We start from the raw sequence: 20108 nt of genomic DNA on the forward strand, positions 1-20108 counted from the left end.
TTGTAGGGCACCAAGAGTTCAAGTATTTCATGTTCAAAATTACTGAAGACTAAAAACCTACAGATTAAATAATCACTCTCCCCACTTTCAAAGCCTTATTGAAAGTACATCTCCTTCAAGAGGCCTTCCCTAACTAAGCCCTCATTTCCTTTCCTTCCATTCCCTTTTGTCACCCTTGTGCGTGAATTTGCACTGTTTATTCATCTCTCCCTCAGCCCCACAGTAGCTATGTACTTTGCCGTATATGTATTTATATTAATATCAGTTTCTCCCTCTGGACTGCACACTCACTGTGAACAAGGAACATGTCTACCAACTCTCTTATATTGAACCCTCCCAAGCACTTAGTACAGTGCTCTGCACACATTAAACACTCAAAAATACAGTTGATTAGATCTTCAGACTAAGATGCAGTTTACTTGATCTCTGTTCTCTGTATCTCTAGAATGCCAAATGGGAGGCCTTCAGACTTTATGAAACAGATAATATGCTTTATCCACTCTCTTCTTCTAGGCAAGGCCCAGAAGGTGGGTGTGAGGGCAAGGTAAACCTTAGAACAGTTGATGCCTGAATAGTTGGAACAGATGAGTGAAAGTGGCTTAATATTAAAGGCAGTTCTGGGGTTCAAACCTAGTCTGTTAAACCCTTTATCCATTTTCCCATTTTGAGAACAAAAGGAATGTCACAACAGTTAATGGTGTTTATGCCAAATTTTAAAATCACTCAGATTAGCAGAATTCAAAATATTGCTAATAAGTGACTTGTGCATTATAAGGTAAAGTTCTACACTAGTGTTTTGTGCCTAATTGTCCTAATATTTGCGCTCGATTGTCCCTAATCGAGCAAATTTTGTCTTTAAAGTATAAATCATTAATAATGCTTTGAGGATTTCCTAAGGATTTATATCCTCATCCTATTATTTCTTTATAAAAGCTACATCACTGGCAAAATCTTTGTCGTCTTTGTTCCTCTTTGTCTCTCTTCGTCTAGTTTTTTATAGCAATGAGGCTAGTGATACTTTTCTATTCAGGTTTTGGCCTGCAGCTACTGCCTAGGCTTTCCATGACATCCCAATCATTTGTTTGAAATCACCTGCTGATTTGCACACCAATGTCCATGGTTTTTTTTCCTTCAGGTAAATAAATAAGGGAGCAGGCTAATGCTATAAAATCCAAAAGGGACTTCAGTACCTTAGGGCACTTGCATGTATGTTATATGAGTTCATTAAAAGTCAATGTTCAGCTTGTTCTGTGGTCTTTTTCAAAATAGAACATTCTGATTAAGTATTATATTTTTTGAAACGTTTGTTTTTCTAAGATGTTATGAGAATCATTGATTAGGTAGTTGTGTAATTAGCTTGTTTGGCAGTTTAATCTGAAAAGAATACTAAAATTAAAGTGTTGCCCAAGGATGGCTTGTGTAAATCCATGTGCGTTTTTGCACCTGCATGTGGAAGAGGGATGGGACAAATAATGATAATTGAGGTATTTAGCACTTCTTGTGCTAAGCGCTTGGGTGAGTACAAGTAAATCAGGTTGGACAAAGACCCTGTCCCACACGGGGTTCATAAATTTAGTCCCCTTTTAAGAGATGAGATAACTCAGACAATGAGAAGTGAAGTGACTTACCCAAGGTCACCCAGCAGATAAGTGGCAGAGCCCGGTTTAGAATAATGATAACAATGGCATTTGTTAAGCGCTTACTATGTGTCAAGCACTGTTCTAAGTGCTGGGTGGGGGGGATACAAGGTAATCAGGTTGTCCCACATGGGGCTCACAGTCTTAATCCCCATTTTACAGATGAGGTAACTGAGGTACAGATAAGTTAAGTGACTTAGCCAAAGTCACACAGTTGACAAGTGGCAGAGCTGGGATTAGAACCCGTGATCTCTGACTCCCAAGTTCGTGCTCTTTCTATTGAGCCACGCTGTTTCTAGAACCCAGGTCCTTTTGACTCCCAAGCCTGTGCTCTAGCCACTAGACTATTGTGCCACCAGTTGGGAGTTGTTTCTAGGTTTTGCTTCTGAATTGTCAAAGCTGTCTTTCAGGAAGATGTTTATTGATGTAAATGTTTATGGCATTAGTCAGTCATTAATGCTTGAAATGTAAACTTTGGCTGTCAGGATACATGGATAATGTTGCTGGTTTAGTCTCACTTAAACCCACCTTGAATACTGGAAAAATCATAAGACCTTCTTCTGTCAAGCTTACAAATACCACAAACTTTGAGTTTATGAAAAGTTGATGATGGATCAATCAATGCTATTTATTTAGACCTGACTGTGTACAGAGTATTGTACTGAGCGGTTGAGAGGGTGAAATGCAGCAGAGTTGGTAGGCCTGTTCACTACTCACAAGGAGCTTACAGTCTAGAGGGGAGTAGTGCTTTGCACTCAGTAAATGCTCAAATATGATTGAAGACAGACAAATTAGCTGTGGGGCTTATGGTGAAGTGAATATTGTGCATAAAGGATAAAGTTCCAAGTACCTAGGTGACACAGAAGGAAGAAGGAGTAGGGTGAATGATGGCTTAGTTGGGGAAGGACTCTTGGATGAGAGGTGTAAAATAAGTCTTTGAAGGTGGGGAGAATGGTGGTCTGTCCTATATGAAGGAGACAGTTGAAGACAAGGTGTCATCAGTGAGATAAGATCAAGGAACAGCAAGTAGGTGGGTATTAGAGAGAAGTGTGTGGGCTGGGTTGCAGCAGAAAATCCCTGTTTGAAGGCAGGAGGGGGTGAGTTGATTGAGTGCTTTAAAGACTGTGGTAAGAAGTTTCTGTTTAATATGTAGGTGGATGGGCAACCCCTGGAAGCTCTTGAGGATTGAGGAGATGTGGACTGAATTGTTTTTAGAAAAATAATCCAGGCAGTAGAATTAAAAAGTTGAGTGGGGAGAGGCAGGGAGGTCATTAAGGGGGCTGTTAATGTAGTCAAGAAGGAATGCATCTACCAACTCTGTATTGAAATCTCCTAAGTGCATAGTACAGTGCTCCACACACAAGTACTCAATACATTCCTAATGACTACTGATATCAGGCAATTCCTATGCTAATTCTTGCTTGTCACCTACACATGGCCTTTTGGTCACTACATCAGACTTTCTGTATATATCCTTAGGTATGACAGATGACTTAAAGTAAAACCTTTGCACTCCTTAACATGGTGAAAGACCTATGAACTCCCTCTACCTTAATTTCTCAGTCGAGAAATTGAAGTTAATAGTTTTTCCTACGGAAGAATTTGTAGGATAAAATGAAGTGCACCTTGAGTCTTTAAGTAGCAAGGAACTTCAGAAATCTAAAATAGTATTATTATATGCCACTAGGTTGCTTTACTGTAATTATTAAATTTCAACAGGACTGTTTCCATGGTGCTAAAACTTACGTGACTGCAGTGAGTTTTATTAACAGAAGTATCAAGGGGCTGAAGAAGAAAAGAAATGAATATTTCTTATTCATTAGCATAAGTTTGCATCCAGAATTGTTATGCTGTTTTCAATAGGAAATACCAAGACAGAAAAAGCTTAAAACTTTAAAAACAATCTAAAATACGCCTTGGTGGAGTCATTGGTAGGTATTCAAAGTAATTGATTTCTTCCTTTTCCATGTCAAAAATGAATGCAAATAGGTCTTATTATCCATGAGTGTAAATTCCTTATGGACAGGAATTATGTCCCCTGGTTAGTTTATACTTTCCAAATGCCAAGTGCAGTGCAATGTACCAAGTGCACGCTCGATGAAGACCTGTTGACACCATTGGTGACTATTCTAAGAAATCTGGTATGTGACTTTCCCAAATGGGTCAAATTTTGAAGGCCAACTTTTGTAACCTATCTTGGAAAAAAGGAAGTCTCCCTGTGTTCTTGGCAATACCATTACTCATCCCCCTTTGGAACCTGCACATTCAGCCTGTTCCCAAATCCTCTCAGTTCTTCCACAGCATTTCCAGAACCTCTCTCTTCCTCTCCATCTAAAAGGCCACAGTTATGGCCTTGCGGCATCAACCTCCTTAGTGACGTCTCTGCCTCCACTCTTTCCCCTATTCTACAGTGTATACTTTACTCTGCTGTCTGGGTCACTTTTCTAAAACAGTTTTCCTGGCAAAAGCCTCCAGTGATTGCCCATTCCTCTCTGCCTCAGAAATTTCTGGCCCTCAGACTTTTAATAACCTCTCTTCCTTCTATTTATCCACTCATTGCCACAGATTGTTGCTAACACCCTACTTCTATGATTGGCCACTAAAAAGTGTTTGAATGAGATGGGAATACGTATTTTTAAAGGTTTCAAAATTTAAAATAAGGGTAATTAAGTTGTTTAATGGGAAAGGTAAGAAGATAAAGTTGCCATTTTTTCTTATGACATTTGTGTTCAATAATAATAAATGATAATTATGCTATTTAAGCACTTACTATGTGCCAAGCACTGTTCTAATCACTGGGATAGATACAAAGAAATCAGGTTGTCCCTCGTGGACTCACTGTCTTAATCCAGAGGAGGTAACTGAGGCACAGAGAAGTTAAACAGCTTGCCCAGGGTCACTTAGCAGACAAGTGGCAGAGCTGGGATTAGAACCCAGGGCCTTCTGACTCCCAAGGCTGTGCACTATCAAGTAGGCTGTACAGTCCTGAATGATCCAAAAAAGATTTAGCCACAAAATACTCCTAAAATTTTCAATGATATGGGGCATGTGTAATTCCCACCTGTGTGTTCTTTTCCATCACATAATAGTGCTATCCACATTGTAAAATTGAATAGATATTGTTACTACCACTTCTTATCCTTGCACTCAGATCCCACAGCATACTTTAGTATATGGAATACTAGTAATTCCAAATTAAAAAAAACAACAAAACCCTACTTTCATCTTTAGGAGATTAATGGAGGAAACTAAACCAACGATGTTTCCAATTGCCTTGATTTGGGGAAAAAGTTCAGAATATAATTATTAAACTTTAAAAATCACACAAAGCTTCTTTTATATGCTATGGGCTCTTAAAAAAAAAAAGTGAAGTAACAAGTAAAAGTAACCAGAAAAGAAAATAAAGCAACCAGATAAGACTGTCAAGTTTACTCAGAGTAATTTGTCAGAAACATTGCTTTGAAGTGATTTGAAAGTGACAAGGAGTTCCAAAATTATGCTGCAAAGTGACAATCAACTCTATTTTAGTAAACAGATGCTTTTAACCCAGCATGAGGCATTTAAATGTTAAACGGAATTTCAATTGAAGACCCGGGAGAGTGCTAAAGTGAAGACAATGGGTGATTTTTAAAGATGAGTGAGAAGGCAATAAACGGGTTACTTTGAATCAAAGAATTGGAGGAAGCCTTCCCTGATAAGGCCCTCCTTTGCTCCTCTACCACTTCCTTCTGCAGAGCACTGTTTTGGTCCTTTTATTCTTCTCCTCTCAGCCCCACAGCACTTTGTACATATCTGCAATTTTATTTACATTTATGTGTGTAGCCCCCTCTAGACTGTAAGCTCCTGTGGGCAGGAAATACCTGCTTATTGTTATATTGTGCTCTCCCCAGGGCACTGTGAATATGATTGACTCACAGGAGGCTGTGGTGCTGTCTGCAGACACAGCATCTCTTTGGCATCCATGTAAACTCAGGTCTGGAAGTAGTACCATACGTTTTCTTGGAAGAATTGATAGGGGCAGAGGAGCCCCCTCTCAGTGACTAAACCATGTAATTTGAGGAGGGAGGTGGGGGTGTCTTGTTGCTATTGAGAGATGACAAAACAGATTTGGAAGTTAGCTAAAAGGTTCCTTTTGTGTTGTTAACACTTGATTGCTCAGCAGTAGGCAAATGTGGTCCTAATGAGAAATTAGCCACTAGAAGCAGCGTGGCTTAGTGGAAAGAGGCACAGGCTGGGGGTCAGAGGTTGTGGGTTCTAATCCTGGCTCCGCCACTTATCAGCTGTGTGATTTTGGGCAAGTCACTTCTCTGTGCCTCAGTTACCTCATTTGTCAAATGGGGATTAAGACTGTGAGCCCCATGTGGGACAACCTAGTTACTTTGTATCTACAGCGTGGCTCAGTGGAAACAGCGTGGGCTTGGGAGTCAGGGGTCATGGGTTCAAATCCCGGCTCTGCCACTTGTCAACTGGGTGACTTTGGGCAAGTCACTTAACTTCTCTGAGCCTGTTTCCTCATCTGTAAAATGGGGGTTAAGACTGTAGCCCCACGTGGGGACAACCTGATCACCTTGTATCCCCCCAGCGCTTAGAACAGTGCTTTGCACATAGTAAGTGCTTAATAAATGCCATCATTATTATCATTATTACCTCAGTGCTTAGAACAGTGCTTGGCTCATAGTAAGCACTTAACAAATACCGTAATTATTACATTGGGAATTAAAAGGCAATTTGAGGCCACGTTGTTGATGCAACGAACTTGGGCATCGGAGGGCAGCACTCGCTGGTGGTTTGTCTCCCATATCATGGGATACTGTCCAAAAGTTGTCCGAAAAATCTTGAAGTTTGTGGCCAAGGTAATAGGAAGATTACCCTTCTACCACCCTCTCCACCTTATTAAAAGTGACTTATTTGTCACAACTCTGCTAAGAGACTTTATCTCAGTTCCCCTACTCCCTCACCCTTGTCACCTATGTACTTGGATCTTTAATAATAATGATGGTATTTGTTAAGCACTTACTATGTGTCAAGCACTGTTCTAAGCGCTGGGCACTGTTTTAAGCACTAGAGCCTTTAAGCACTTGATATTCACCCCCTACTCAGACCCACAGAACTCTAGACTGTAAGCTCCTTCTGGGCAGGGAATCTGTCTACCAATTCTGTTGTATTATACTCTCCCAAGCAATTAGTACATCATACTAAGTGCTCAAATACCAAGGATTGTTTTGTGTGTATTTTGAGTACTGGTTTAGGTTTGGTTTGGTTTAAACGTACAGTTTAGAATGTTCAGTTATTTAAATACAGTGATATCCTGCTTAAACTTTGAGCAACATTCTGACTATTCTGTTTGAATGGCTTCTAGAGCAAGCTCTTGTACATTATCAAGACTTAAGTTTTTAGGAAAATAAAACAAAGGACCAGTATAATTTCTACAACTGCACAGCCATTTCTAAGGATTTTAGAAATACGAAAGCCCAGTACTTTTGTTGGTAAACTTATAGCTTAATTCCATATGTTAGCCATTACCCCACATTTTGTGCTTTGTCTCTGCTCCCATACTTCCTAGAATGAAAGATTAAAGCCCAAACTCTTCTTATGTATAGGTACTTAACTCTACATATAGCTAACTACAAATATATGTACAATGAAAATGGTCACTCAACTCCTTTTGTAACACCACCTCCAATTGTGTCGTTGAGTTAGTAAGGATGAATGGAATATGATAAGAAATCCTAACTGGGAAACTGCTTATCTGAGAAGCTTCATTACATGAGCTACAAGGTTGCTTTTTTCCTTTTTTAGCAGGTGGGAGGGTGGGGGACAGGTGAGGATGTTGCCTATTAACTCCACTTCTTAGGTGCCTGTTGGTATTTAAGCGCTTACTATGTGCCAAGCACTTTTCTAAGCACTGGGGGGGGGAATACAAACGAATCAAGATTGTCCCACATGGGGCTCACAGTCTTAATCCCCATTTTACAGGTGAGGAAACTGAGGCACAGAGAAGTTGGTGACTTGCCCAAAGTCACACAGCTGACAAGTGCAGAAACTGGAATTAGAACCCATGACCTCTGACTCCCAAGCCTGTGCTCTTTCCACTGAGCCACACTGCTTCTCTAAGGTCTCAGTTCCTTGAGAAGAAACATAATTGCTCCAAATAACACCAAGGTCATTTGCCTCAGGGTAAAAGGGTAAAGATCAAATGATCAAAAGATGCAGACTTACCCCTTAAAGGGATTCTTTTGGTACGGTTTTGAAGATCACTATAGATAATCTGTTTAGTTTTCTCCTGACTCTTATTTCAACACCTTTCAAGAAAATATAACTACATATACAAAAGAACTAATATCAAGTGCAGTGCTACAGTCAGGTGGGCAATAATATTATGATAAGGAAGGCTTTGTAAATCTAGTATCATTCAAATAAAATAAAGATTATAGCAGTCTTGGTAATCTAGCTTCCCTTTAAAGATGACACTCGGACCCGTGTGTTTACGACTGGCTTAATGAACTTTATTTGGTAAGGTATGTTAAGCATTAATGAGAAAGTGATTAATTCATTGCTACCGTTTTATTGCTTGAGACAAAAAAAAGTGTTTTGGAGAGAGTTAGCTTTCTTTTTCCATCTTTGGCTTCTTATTTGAAAGGAGACAAGGCCTGTTTATTATTCTGTACAGCTTGGGCCAAGTTCTGCCCTCTGATTCTCCTAAACCCCACCAGGCCAAATTTTGGCTTGGCCAGTAGGTGAATAAAGGGTACAAAGCCCAGCCAGGAAACAGACTGTTCAAAACAAAAGCAGAACAGAAACAGGGGGAAAGAAAGTGTCAGGAAAAGGCCCTATTGCTGTTCTCCAAATGTTTCACTCTTCCCACTGCCTTTATGGGAAAAGCATGAACTTCTGAGTACACAAGTTAAGCTCTTCCATGCCTTTGCATTTTTGTCGTTGTTCTTTCTTGGAAAATGCTCAAATTCTGAGCAGCTAAAGTTCTAGGATCGTGAGCAGAGTGGCTAGTGACAAAGAAAAGGGACCCCAAGACACATTTGCTCCATCACATGAGTTGTTTTGGTATATCGTAGCATGATGACAGTGGTGTTTATTAGGGACTCAAATGCGCCTAACACTGCGGTGGGCGCCAAGGTAGATGGAAGGTAATTGGATCAGACACAGACCCTGTCCCACACCAGGCTCGCAGATGGAGTAAGACGGAAAAGGTATCTTAGCCCTGACTTGATAGACAGTGGTACTGAGGTTGTAACTTGCCCAAATTCACACAGCAGTTGTGGCAAAGCCAGGACCCCAACCTGGGACTCTTAACTCCCAGTCTAATGTTCTTCAGATGTGTTTAGTGCAGTGCTGTGCCCACAGTAAGCATTCAGTATATCATTGATTAATGCCATATTGCACATCCTGTTGCCTGAACCTAGAGTGTTTCTCTGGAGTGGCCTAAGGTGTCCCCTAACACATCTCTGCCTGCCAATTACTCTAGAGCCTCTGTTTATGTCTCCCAGGTCCCACTGAATAGAGTCACCATTTCTGGATCATAGGACTCAGTTTCAGGATCCAAAGAGGATGGAGTTTGTGCTAAAAATGTAAATACTGGACAAAAAGGAATCTGATTCTTAATCCAGAAGGGGGAAGGAAAACTGAAAACCAGCTTTTGAGTTTAAGTGAATAGCCATTTTGCTGTGAGGCAGCCCATATAAACAGGATTTTCCCTTTTCTTAGTACTTTATTCCCCTTACCTGAAAAGGGCTGTATGTAGTGCCTGATTATCCCACACGTGTGTGGTCACTGAAAGTACAAGCATAGAGGATGTGACAGTGTCCTATTGTCTACAAACTGAAAATTGGTAACATCTCTAACACCCAGGGATGATTGAGTCAGTGTGGTGTAGTTACTGAAACTCTAATCCCCATGTGTGATGGGTACTTTTTGCAAAATTATCTTGTATCTATTTTAGTGCTTAGTCAATCTTATTGATCGCTTACTGTGTGCCGAGCACTGTACTAAATGTTTGAGAGAGTGCAGTATAACAATGAACAGACATTCCCTACCCATAGCAAGTTTACAGTCGGGGGGGGGGGGGCGGAGACCGACATTAATATAAATAAATTACAGTCATAGTACAGTGCGTGACAAAGTGGTTAACAAATATGTTATTACTGTTATTATTATTTTTATTATTATTATTGGAAAGAGCTTGGGATTTGGAGTAAGGAGGCTTATGTTCTATCCCCACTTGACCTCTGGAATGCTGTCATCTTGGACAAGTCACCCAACTTCCTGGGGCCTCAGTTTCCTTGTAGGTAAAATGGAGAGAATTCCTACCTCTTAAGACCTCGATTGTTGTAAGGAGAAAATGAGAGAGTAGGTGGGAAAGTGATTTGGAAAATAAACATGTTGTATAAAAAGGGTATTTTATAAGATTTTAGACCTCTTATTCTAGTGGCTTAGAAATTAGAAGAAAATTATAACTTTGGACTCAAGCGTATTCAGTATCTATTATATTTCACAATCCTCATGGTCTTGGCCATATTGATATCTTTATACATTGAAACTGCATAATGCAACATGACTTACAGGTTGAATTTCTTAGTGTGGGTGTTGTACCATAATCTAAAGTCAGTATCCTGAATTTAAAGCTGCAGCCCTGTAAAATGGAGTGAAGGATGGTTTCCTTAGAGTGCTTGAGAATAGTCTTGAATGCACTGTTCAAACTTTGGGGCTTTTGGTACGAACCTGAAGCAGGAAGAATGTAGAACATAGCTGGTAGAATAATGATTTACTTTAGATTTGCACCTAAGGAGAAATTAACATGTGTACCCAAAGGTCAAACATTCACACTCCAAAGGCGTAAACAGTTAGTTTCTATTTCCAGTTGTCACTACCAAACCCAGAACTATCTATTAAATCTTACTGTGCTTCAGGTTTTCTGTCTGCATGATCGGAAATTATTGTTACTGCTGCATGGGACCATGAGGTTAACGTAAATGTTTGTAAAACAAACATTTAGTACAGTTGTATTTCACTAAAATGAATAACAGACTTAAAACAATATAAAATTATAGTATTCTGTATAATAATAATAATAATAATAATAATGGTACTTAGGTTCTTACTTTGTGCCAGGCACTATACCAAACGCTGGGGTGGATGCAAGCAAATCAGATTGTACACGGTCCCTGTCCCGAAATTATTATGGGACTTGAGATAAGGGAAACTGAGGTACCCTTGATCAGGAATCTCCCTGCTACTCAGTTGACTTCTGCAAATACTTGTCATATGTAGATCTTGCCGTAGTTATTTTAAGGAATAGTCTGGCTCACTATGGAGATTAACAGCCATGTAGAATAAGTGTGGAATAGCTGAATATGAATTCAGAATTTTCAGAACTCAGTATCAATTCCCATTTTACAGATGAAGTAACTGAGACACTGAGAAGTGAAGCGATTTACCCAAGGTCACACAGCAGACAAGTGGGAAAGCCAGGATTAGAACCCCTGACTTTCTGACTCTCAAGCCTAAGCTGAATCCACTATGCCATGCTGATTACATACTTTACCCAACTGTTTTCTTTAGGGGGTGAAAAGGTTAATGTAATTCTTTTGTTGTTTTCAGTTTTATCACTTATTAGTAGAAGAATTTCAGTGCCCACTTGATGCAAGCACTGTTCTAAGCACTTAGGAAAATTGAAAACAGGAGTGACACATTTCCTGCCCAGATGGAACTCTCACTCTAACAGGGGAGCCAAACATAAAAATATCTACAAGTAAAATGTCAATTTTTTAAATGGTATTAAGCACGTACTATGTGCCATGCAGTGTACTAAGCTCTTTTGAATAATTGGGAAATGTGTTGCCAGCCCTTAGGAATTTCCTTAGGGCTATGGTTCCTCCTCAGTCACTTAAAAGTGCAGAGACTGATCCTCCACTATTCAAGTTAAAACACTGGGAAGCTTTACGCATCCTGGTATGAAGCTCTGTTAGGCTTAATTCACGTCAGGGTAAAAAATGGTCAAGATGTTTGCGGACCACAACAGTAAGGTTTATTTTCAAATAACATCCCCTACCTGAATTCCAACTCTCTTCCAATTTATGGAATTTAACTTTATAGGGGGAAATCAATTTATCTTCTCTTCTGAATGTTTTCTCTTTGCTATAAACTGTTCAGTGCTGTAGTGGCAGACAGTACATGAATACATAAATTTATAAATATTGGTCTCTCTATCACTCTAACAAGTTAACTTCATAGAGACAAGCCATTCATTCTCATACTTGGTCTCTTTAAAATCCACAAACAAAAGAAAAATATTTCTCACCTGTAGTTACTCGAGTGCTTTTATTTCCCAGGGCTGCTAGAGTTCTTCTGTTAGTAAAGAAACCCATTTAAGCACCGTAAATGCCTATTTCTGAGTGTAGAAATATTTCCAATTCATATTTAATACTGTCCACTTCTCCCAGTAATTAATCAACTTTAGAAGTAGTTTGCTAGGTTTTTTCCCTTTTTTTTGGAAAAAAAATTGGTCTGTGAGCACTCAACATCACTTCACAATATGTTGGTGGGTATCAAGCTGATATTACATAAATGTTTTCTGAGAGTCAACCAGTCTTATTTAATGATTGCTTCTCGAATACGAGCTGTGGAGGCTGGGTGAACTATTCAGACCATGAAGTTCAACATAAATCTCTTCCAAGTAGGATTAAAATATGTATTCCCTTCTGTTTGGCAGATAAATGATAAAATCATGAGTATCTTCAGAAATTCCATGCCTGAAAGATAGCAGAAAATACCTGCCAAGGGGCCTTTCTGATTGAGACAGATGGACAGTTAGTCTTGTGTGAGATTGTTTTACTTTTCATGGGTCTCATAACCGCAGTAGCAATATAGAAGCTCTGGAGTTTGGAAGCTAAACTGATGCTGTTACTGACACCTCTCCAGAAGGTGTTTTTTGCTTTGCCATTTTCTAAACTGAATTTTATCTAATTTTAATCAACTGCTTCGTCACACAAGAATATTTTTTCAGAGCAATTGATTTTATGCAAATGATCTTAAATTTCTGAAACACATTTGAAGGATAAGTGAATAATTCATATTGGAGGGTCCTTGGAGTGTTTACGAAGACAAACTGCAGTTTGAGTGAATGAAAATATTATTGTTTTTATGAAACTGAAGGAGATTTAAGGGCATGGGAAAGTAATGCTAGATTTTGTTTTAAAGTGCCATTTTCATGATCTGAATGCAAATAAATTACAACCATGACAATAGATCAATCAATCGTATTGAGCGCTTACTGTGTGCAGAGCACTGTACTAAGCGCTTGGGAAGTACAAGTTGGCAACATATAGAGACAGTCCCTACCCAACAGTGGGCTCACAGTCTAGAAGGGGGAGACAGAGAACAAAACCAGACATATTAACAAAATAAAATAAATAAAATATATATGTACAAGTAAAATAAATAGAGTAATAAATATGTACAAACATATATATATATATATATATACAGGTGCTGTGGGGAAGGGAAGGAGGTAAGACGGGGGGATGGAGAGGGGGACGAGGGGGACTGTAGATCAAACATTACTCTCACTAGAATAAATGTGTTTAGTACTATCCTGTTTAAGGAACTCTGTGTTTTCTTCAACAAGCGAATTATCTGCCTAACAGTTGGAAATGAGCATCTTGGGCAAATTATGTGGCTAAAATATGTGAATTATAGAGAATCAGATGTATTTTTTTTGAAGAATTCAGATGACCAAAAGTACATTTGGTATCATAGGCCAAGGAAAGCCAATAATTTAAATGATTAGCCACATAATTTGTCGGAAAATATCCCTGCTGTTAACCAGGTAAAAACAGAAAGAATTGAGTTTTAACCATGCTGGTACACAGGACAAGACAATGTGCAGTCCTCTGGCTAGCATAATCAGTGGATTGCTTTTCTAGATTCAAGCCATGCTAATGGCAATAAAGCTCACACTCCACTGCTTCTGAACCTGTCTTACTTGAGCATCTCCATTGAGGTGGAATCCTCAAAAATCTCCAGTGGCTGCCTGTCAACCTACACATCAAGCAAAAACTCCTCACTCTCGGCTTCAAGGCCCTCCATCACCTCGCCCCCTCCCACCTCACCTCCCTTTTCTCCTACAGCCCAGCCCACACCCTCCGCTCCTCTGCCACTAACCTCCTCACTGTACCTCGTTCTTGCCTGTCCTGCCATCGACCCCCAGCCCTTAACTTCCCCTTGGCCTGGAATGCCTTCCCTCCACACATCTGCCAAGCTAGCTCTCTTCCTCCCTGCAAAGCCCTACCGAGAGCTCACTTCCTCCAAGAGGCCTTCTCAGACTGAGCCCGGCCTTCCCAGACTGAGCCCCCTTTTTCCTCTCCTCCTTCCCCTCTCCACAGCACCTGTATATATGTTTGTACAGATTTATTACTCTATGTAGTTTACTTGTACATATTTACTATTCTATTTAGTTTGTTAAAGATGTGCATTTAGCTTTAATTCTATTTGTTCTGACAACTTGACACCTGTCCACGTGTTTTGTCTTGTCTGTCTCCCATTTCTAGACTGTGAACCCCGTTGTTGGGTAGGGACCATCTCTATATGTTGCCAACTTGTACTTCCCAAGCGCTAAGTACAATGCTCTGCACAAAGTAAACACTCAATAAATGTGATGGAATGAATGAAGCAGAGGAGATCGAATTATGGCTCTCTTATACCCATCCCCTTTCACACCTTTGGGTGGGCCAGCAGTTCTGGGAGTGATACTTCGCCTCAGTAAGGGTCGTTAAAATGAATAGAGTGGATCATTTGTTTTGCTCTCTTCCCCAAACTATTCTGAGTGCCAATGGTTGCCTGAAGACTGTTTGCAGCCATAATTGTTCATAACCTGTTATTCTAAGTCTTCTATTTTTGTACTTTGATTTTCTTCATTAATGATGTGCACTTACATGGATTCCCATTAGATTCTTTGAGTCATATGAAGAGAAACACACCCTAGGGAAAATACCTCTTTGAAGTTCTTGGAGGGTGCTTAAAAACAAACATTACTCATGGAAAAACTGTTTTAATGGGGCGAGGTGATGTTGCAGAAGACATAAAAGATGAAGAAGAGAGATGGCTGCAGGCTAATAGCATTTCTAATGATACTCTAGAAGGCTCAAGAAGAAAAGCGGCCTTCGTTCCAGAATCTGCCCTTAGCCAGGTATCTCATTCTTCTTGGTGTATCTAGACTCTTGAGGTCACAGAGGGCTGATGAAATGAACAAATGTTCCAGACAATGGAACAGTAATATAATTTGGAGGCAGAGGAAACAAACACTTTCCTCCCCTCACTCAGTGGAGGGGAGGTTGATGTCTTATGTTTCTCTGCCAGACCTCCATTTTCTCTTCAGTTGTCCTCTGTACTATAGCGAAGTAGGTATGACAGAGGAGGAGGTCTGGGAGTGTGTGTGTGTGTGTGTGTGTGTGTGTGTGTGATAGAGAGTGATGATAGAGAGAGATTGCCTCTTCCTGTACCAGCTAGTTAGCAGTTTGGAAGTTTATCATGGAAAGATTTTTGGAAAAAGTTTGCCTTTCAGAATGGGTAAAGCCTTAATTTGAGCACGTGTATTGCATGGTGCTGGGCCCTGAAATTTTAAAAGAGATTTTCTTAGATGACTTTGGGAGAATCTTAAAGAAATCCTGAAAGAGTATATACTGAAATATTGTAGAGCATTTCTAGTATGTAAATGAGAATGTCCAGTGTCAGTGTTGTCCTTTTTTTTTCTTGGTAAGGCAAATTGTACTCTTCATTGTGCTGAACATGAATGGGAGGCACAATATAAATTATTATGGGACTAAATCACTTGAGATAATAGAAAATAGGGTACCCTTGTAAGGACCAATCAGGAATCTCCCCGCTCCTCAGTTGACATCTGCAAATACTTGTCATATGTAGATCCTGCCATAGTTATTTTAAGGAATAGTCTGGCTCAGTATGGAGATTCACAGCCATGTAGAATAAGTGTGGAGTAGCTGAATATGAACTCAGAATTTTCAGAACTCAGTATGCATCATTAATAAGATGCATGTGGTCCTTGGTGAAGAGCATAATAGATGTTTATGTTTAAGAATCAAGTATTAAGAGAACCTCCCATAAAGGATAAAGCAACTTGTAGGCTCTTATCTTCAGTCTCCACTGTGTCAAATTAGAGCAGTAAACGGGGAAGCCACTAAAACAAATTCCTCCTTCACTCTCTGACTTGACATTTTTCAGGCAACAGGATGCTGAAACATTTGGTAGTGAATGAAAATTGTGCTTCTTCCCAGGCTGAAAGGATGACTAGGAACATGGTTTTATTCCTGCCAGTAAGAGGCAGAACATTAGGGGTATAATTTATTCTGCCCAAATTTGGAGCATTGGAAAATAATGAAATCTAATATAGTCATTAATCCTCCCAGTGGACAAGCAATATCATAATCGTGCTTTGTTATAGCTGTCATTTGTGAGGTAGAGTCAAATTTTTTGGGAAGAAAAATGCATTGGTTTTCATAAGATGCAGATCAGTTTCCTGTCTCTTAAAAAGTAAAGGCTCCAAAGTCGAAGGGAGGGTATTGCTGTGAAAATAGAAGTGAGATTATTATTATTATTTTGATTAATGATGTGTTAAGCACTAATTATGTAACAAACACTGTACTAAGCGCTGGGGTATTTAAAGGTAACAATCTAAAGGTGAGGGAGAACAGGTATTTAAGCCTCATTTAGCAGATACAGAAACTGAGGCACAGAAAAGATAAGTAATGCCCAAAGTCACACAACAGGCAAGTGGCCGAGTCAGGATTAAAACCCAGGCCCCCTGACTCCCAGGCATGGGCTTTTTCAATCAGTCAGTTGTATTTATTGAGAACTAATTGTAGGTGGGGCACTATCCTAAGTGCTTGGGAGAGTGACATAGAATTGGTACACATTCTCTGCTCACAAGGAGCTTACAGTCTTGAAGGGAGACATTGATATTAATAAATTACAAATATGTGCATTAGTGCTGTGGGACGGCAAAACTGCTTTTCAAACTCTTCCTGTAGTTAAAAATTTGCCCTGCAAGTCGATAGCACTCCAAATTAGCATCCTTGATATTTAAACAACATTCACTTGCAAATAAGTAAAAAAAAAAAAAAAAAAAGTGGCATGCTTGTGTTTATTAATCCCTGGGATCTTCATTAGCCCTTCACATGCCTACCAGTGATGATGTATCTATACTGAATGAATAGTTATGATATTTAAGTACTTACTATGTTCTAAGCACTGGGGTAGGTACAAGTTAAAGTCGACCTGACTTGCTCCCTTTCTTCATCCCCCCCCTCCCAGCCCTTATGTACATTTCTGTAATTTATTCATATTAATGTCTGCCTCCCCTTCTAGACTGTAAGCTCACTGTGGGCAGGAAATGTGTCGTTCATTCATTCAATGGTATTTATTGAGGGCTTACTGCAGAGCATACAGTATTGTATTATTGTATTGTACTCTCCCAAGCACTTAGTACTGCGCTCTGAACATGGAAAGCACTTATTAAATACAACTGACTAGTGGGGAGAACAGGTATTGAATCCCCATTTTGCCAATGAGGTAACTGAGGCAGAGAAGTTAAGTAATAAAAATAATCATGGCATTTATTAAGCACTTACTATGTGCAAAGCACTGTTCTAAGCACTGGGGAGGTTACAAGGTGATCAGGTTGTCCCATGGGGTGCTCACAGTCTTCATCCCCATTTTACAGATGAGGTAACTGAGGCCCAGAGAAGTGAAGTGACTTGCCTAAAGTCACACAGCTGACAATTGGCAGGGTCAGGATTCGAACCCATGACCTCCGACTCCAAAGCCCGTGCTCTTTCCACCGAGCCACGGTACTTCTGCCCAAGGTCATCCAGCAGGTGTGTGGCTGAGTCAGGATTAGAACACAAGTCCTCTGACTCCCAAGCCTGTGCTCTTCTCATAGTCCGTGCTACATCTCTATTAACTATTGAATGAACAGTATAGAATAATAATAATAATAATAATAATGGCATTTATTAAGCGCTTACTATGTGCAAAGCACTGTTCTAAGCGCTGGGGAGGTTACAAGGTGATCAGGTTGTCCCACGTGGGGCTCACAGTCTTAATCCTCATTTTACAGATGAGGTAACTGAGGTCCAGAGAAATTAAGTGACTTGCCCAAAGTCACACAGCTGACAAGTGGCAGAGCCGGGATTTGAACCGATGACCTCTGACTCCAAAGCCCGTGCCCTTTCCACTGAGCCATAAATTATATACTCATGGCTCAGATGCATATAAATTTATACATAATTATTAGAGGTGGTTGTTGGGTTCATTAGATTTAGGGAAGGCTTGCTCAAAGAGACAGAGCTAGGGTTCATCAGTCAGTGGTATTTGAGCACTTACTATGTGCAGAACACTGTTCTAAGCACTTGGGAGAATACAATACGGACTTAGCAGACACGTTTCCTGCCCACAATGAACTTACAGTCTAGGTCATCAATCAATGGTATTTATTGAGCATTTATTGTGTGCAGAGCACTGTTACTGCCCTCCTCAAAAATCTCCAGTGGCTACCAATCAACCTACACATCAGGCAAAAACTCTTCACCTCGGCCCCTTCTACCTCACCTCCCTTCTTTACTTCTACAGTACTTCTACTTTTACTTCTTTACTTCCGCACCCTCTGCTCCTCCACCGCTAATCTCCTCACTGTACCTCGTTCTCGCCTGTCCCGCCATCGACCCCCGGCCCACGTCATCCCCCGGGCCTGGAATGCCCTCCCTCTGCCCCTCCGCCAAGCTAGCTCTCTTCCTCCCTTCAAGGCCCTGCTGAGAGCTCACCTCCTCCAGGAGGCCTTCCCAGACTGAGCCTCTTCTTTCCTCTCCCCCTCGTCCCCCTCTCAATCCCCCCGTCTTACCTCCTTCCCTTCCCCACAGCACCTGTATATATGTATATATGGTTGTACATATTTTTTACTCTATTTATTTATTTTACTTGTACATTTCTATCCTATTTATTTTATTTTGTTGGTATGTTTGGTTCTGTTCTCTGTCTCCCCCTTTTAGACTGTGAGCCCACTGTTGGGTAGGGACTGTCTCTATGTGTTGCCAATTTGTACTTCCCAAGCGCTTAGTACAGTGCTGTGCACATAGTAAGCGCTCAATAAATACGATTGATTGATTGATTGATTCTACAGCCCAGCCCGCACCCTCTGCCCTCTGCCGCCGCTAACCTCCTCACTTTGCCTCGTTCTCGCCTGCCCCGCCGTCGACCCCCGGCCCTCGTCCTCCCCCTGGCCTGAAATGCTCTCCCTCCGCACATCTGCCAAGCTAACTTTCTTCCTCCCTTCAAAGCCCTACTGAGAGCTCACCTCCTCCAAGAGGCCTTCCCAGATTGAGCCCCCCATTCCTCTCCCCCTCCCCACCCCCCCGCCCTACCATCTTCCCCTCCCTACAGCACCTGTATATGTTTGAACATATTTATTACGCTATTTTACTTGTACATATTTACTATTCTATTTATTTTATTTTGTTAATACGTTTTGTTTTGTCGTCTGTCTCCCCCTTCTAGACTGTGAGGCCGCTGTTGGGTAGGGACCGTCTCTAGATGTTGTCAGCTTGTACTTCCCAAGCGCTTAGTACAGTGCTGTGCACACAGTAAGCGCTGAATAAATAAGATTGAAAGAATGAATGAATGAATGTATCTGATAGAAAAGTAAGAATTTTGATTAAAAATTGAAATGGACTGAATCCAAATATTCCAGAGAGCATGTCTACCAAATCAGTTCTCTTGTACTCTCCCAAGAGCTTAATACAATGCTCTGCACACATTGTATTTAATAAATACGATTGATCCCAGTGGATCAGCTTATTGCTGGAGAGTAAAGAGCTGTTTTCAGTAGGAGACCACTTAGTTACAACTTTAGCATACTAAATTTTAACCTAGAGGCATAACATAATACCTTCTTAAAGTCCTGCCTAATTCAAGGGAATAGCCCACTCAATGTGATTCAAACTTAGAAGTAACACTCCCAACTTCCCATCAGTTTGTTTACTGTATTATCTCGTAAGATGACAAAGTTTGAAAGAAGGGAAAGTAGAGCACATTTTTCAGTATTTGTAAATGAAAAGTTTGCTTAAAATTCCTATTTTAAGCACAGTGTTTTTGCCTTAAATCCAAAAGAACTATAAAATCAGGAATTACCCCTACTGTATTAGATGCTTTTGTCCATGGATGGAACAAGTATATTAGCAACAGAGTTTAGCTATGTTCAGAACAATATTCATGAAACAAGCCCAAGTATTATAAACTCGTATTTATATTTCATAGTCTCACCTTTTCAGTGGGAGACAGCAACTGATAAGACTTGAGTTGAATTGCCATTATCAGCATGAATAAAATTACTTGCTGCCTTTTACAGAGGATTAGGAAAAATGACAACATAATTTTGCTAGAGCACTTTAT

General features: G+C 40.2%; 1 protein-coding gene across 2 annotated transcripts in view; it reads left to right on the forward strand.

Moving 5' to 3' along the window:
* PLCB1 (phospholipase C beta 1) overlaps positions 1–20108 on the forward strand; it is a 444925-nt gene that overhangs the window by 139011 nt on the left and 285806 nt on the right. The window lies entirely within an intron of this gene.

This window comes from Tachyglossus aculeatus, chromosome 9 (genome assembly GCF_015852505.1).
Source record: "Tachyglossus aculeatus isolate mTacAcu1 chromosome 9, mTacAcu1.pri, whole genome shotgun sequence".
NCBI classification, from domain to species: domain Eukaryota; kingdom Metazoa; phylum Chordata; class Mammalia; order Monotremata; family Tachyglossidae; genus Tachyglossus; species Tachyglossus aculeatus.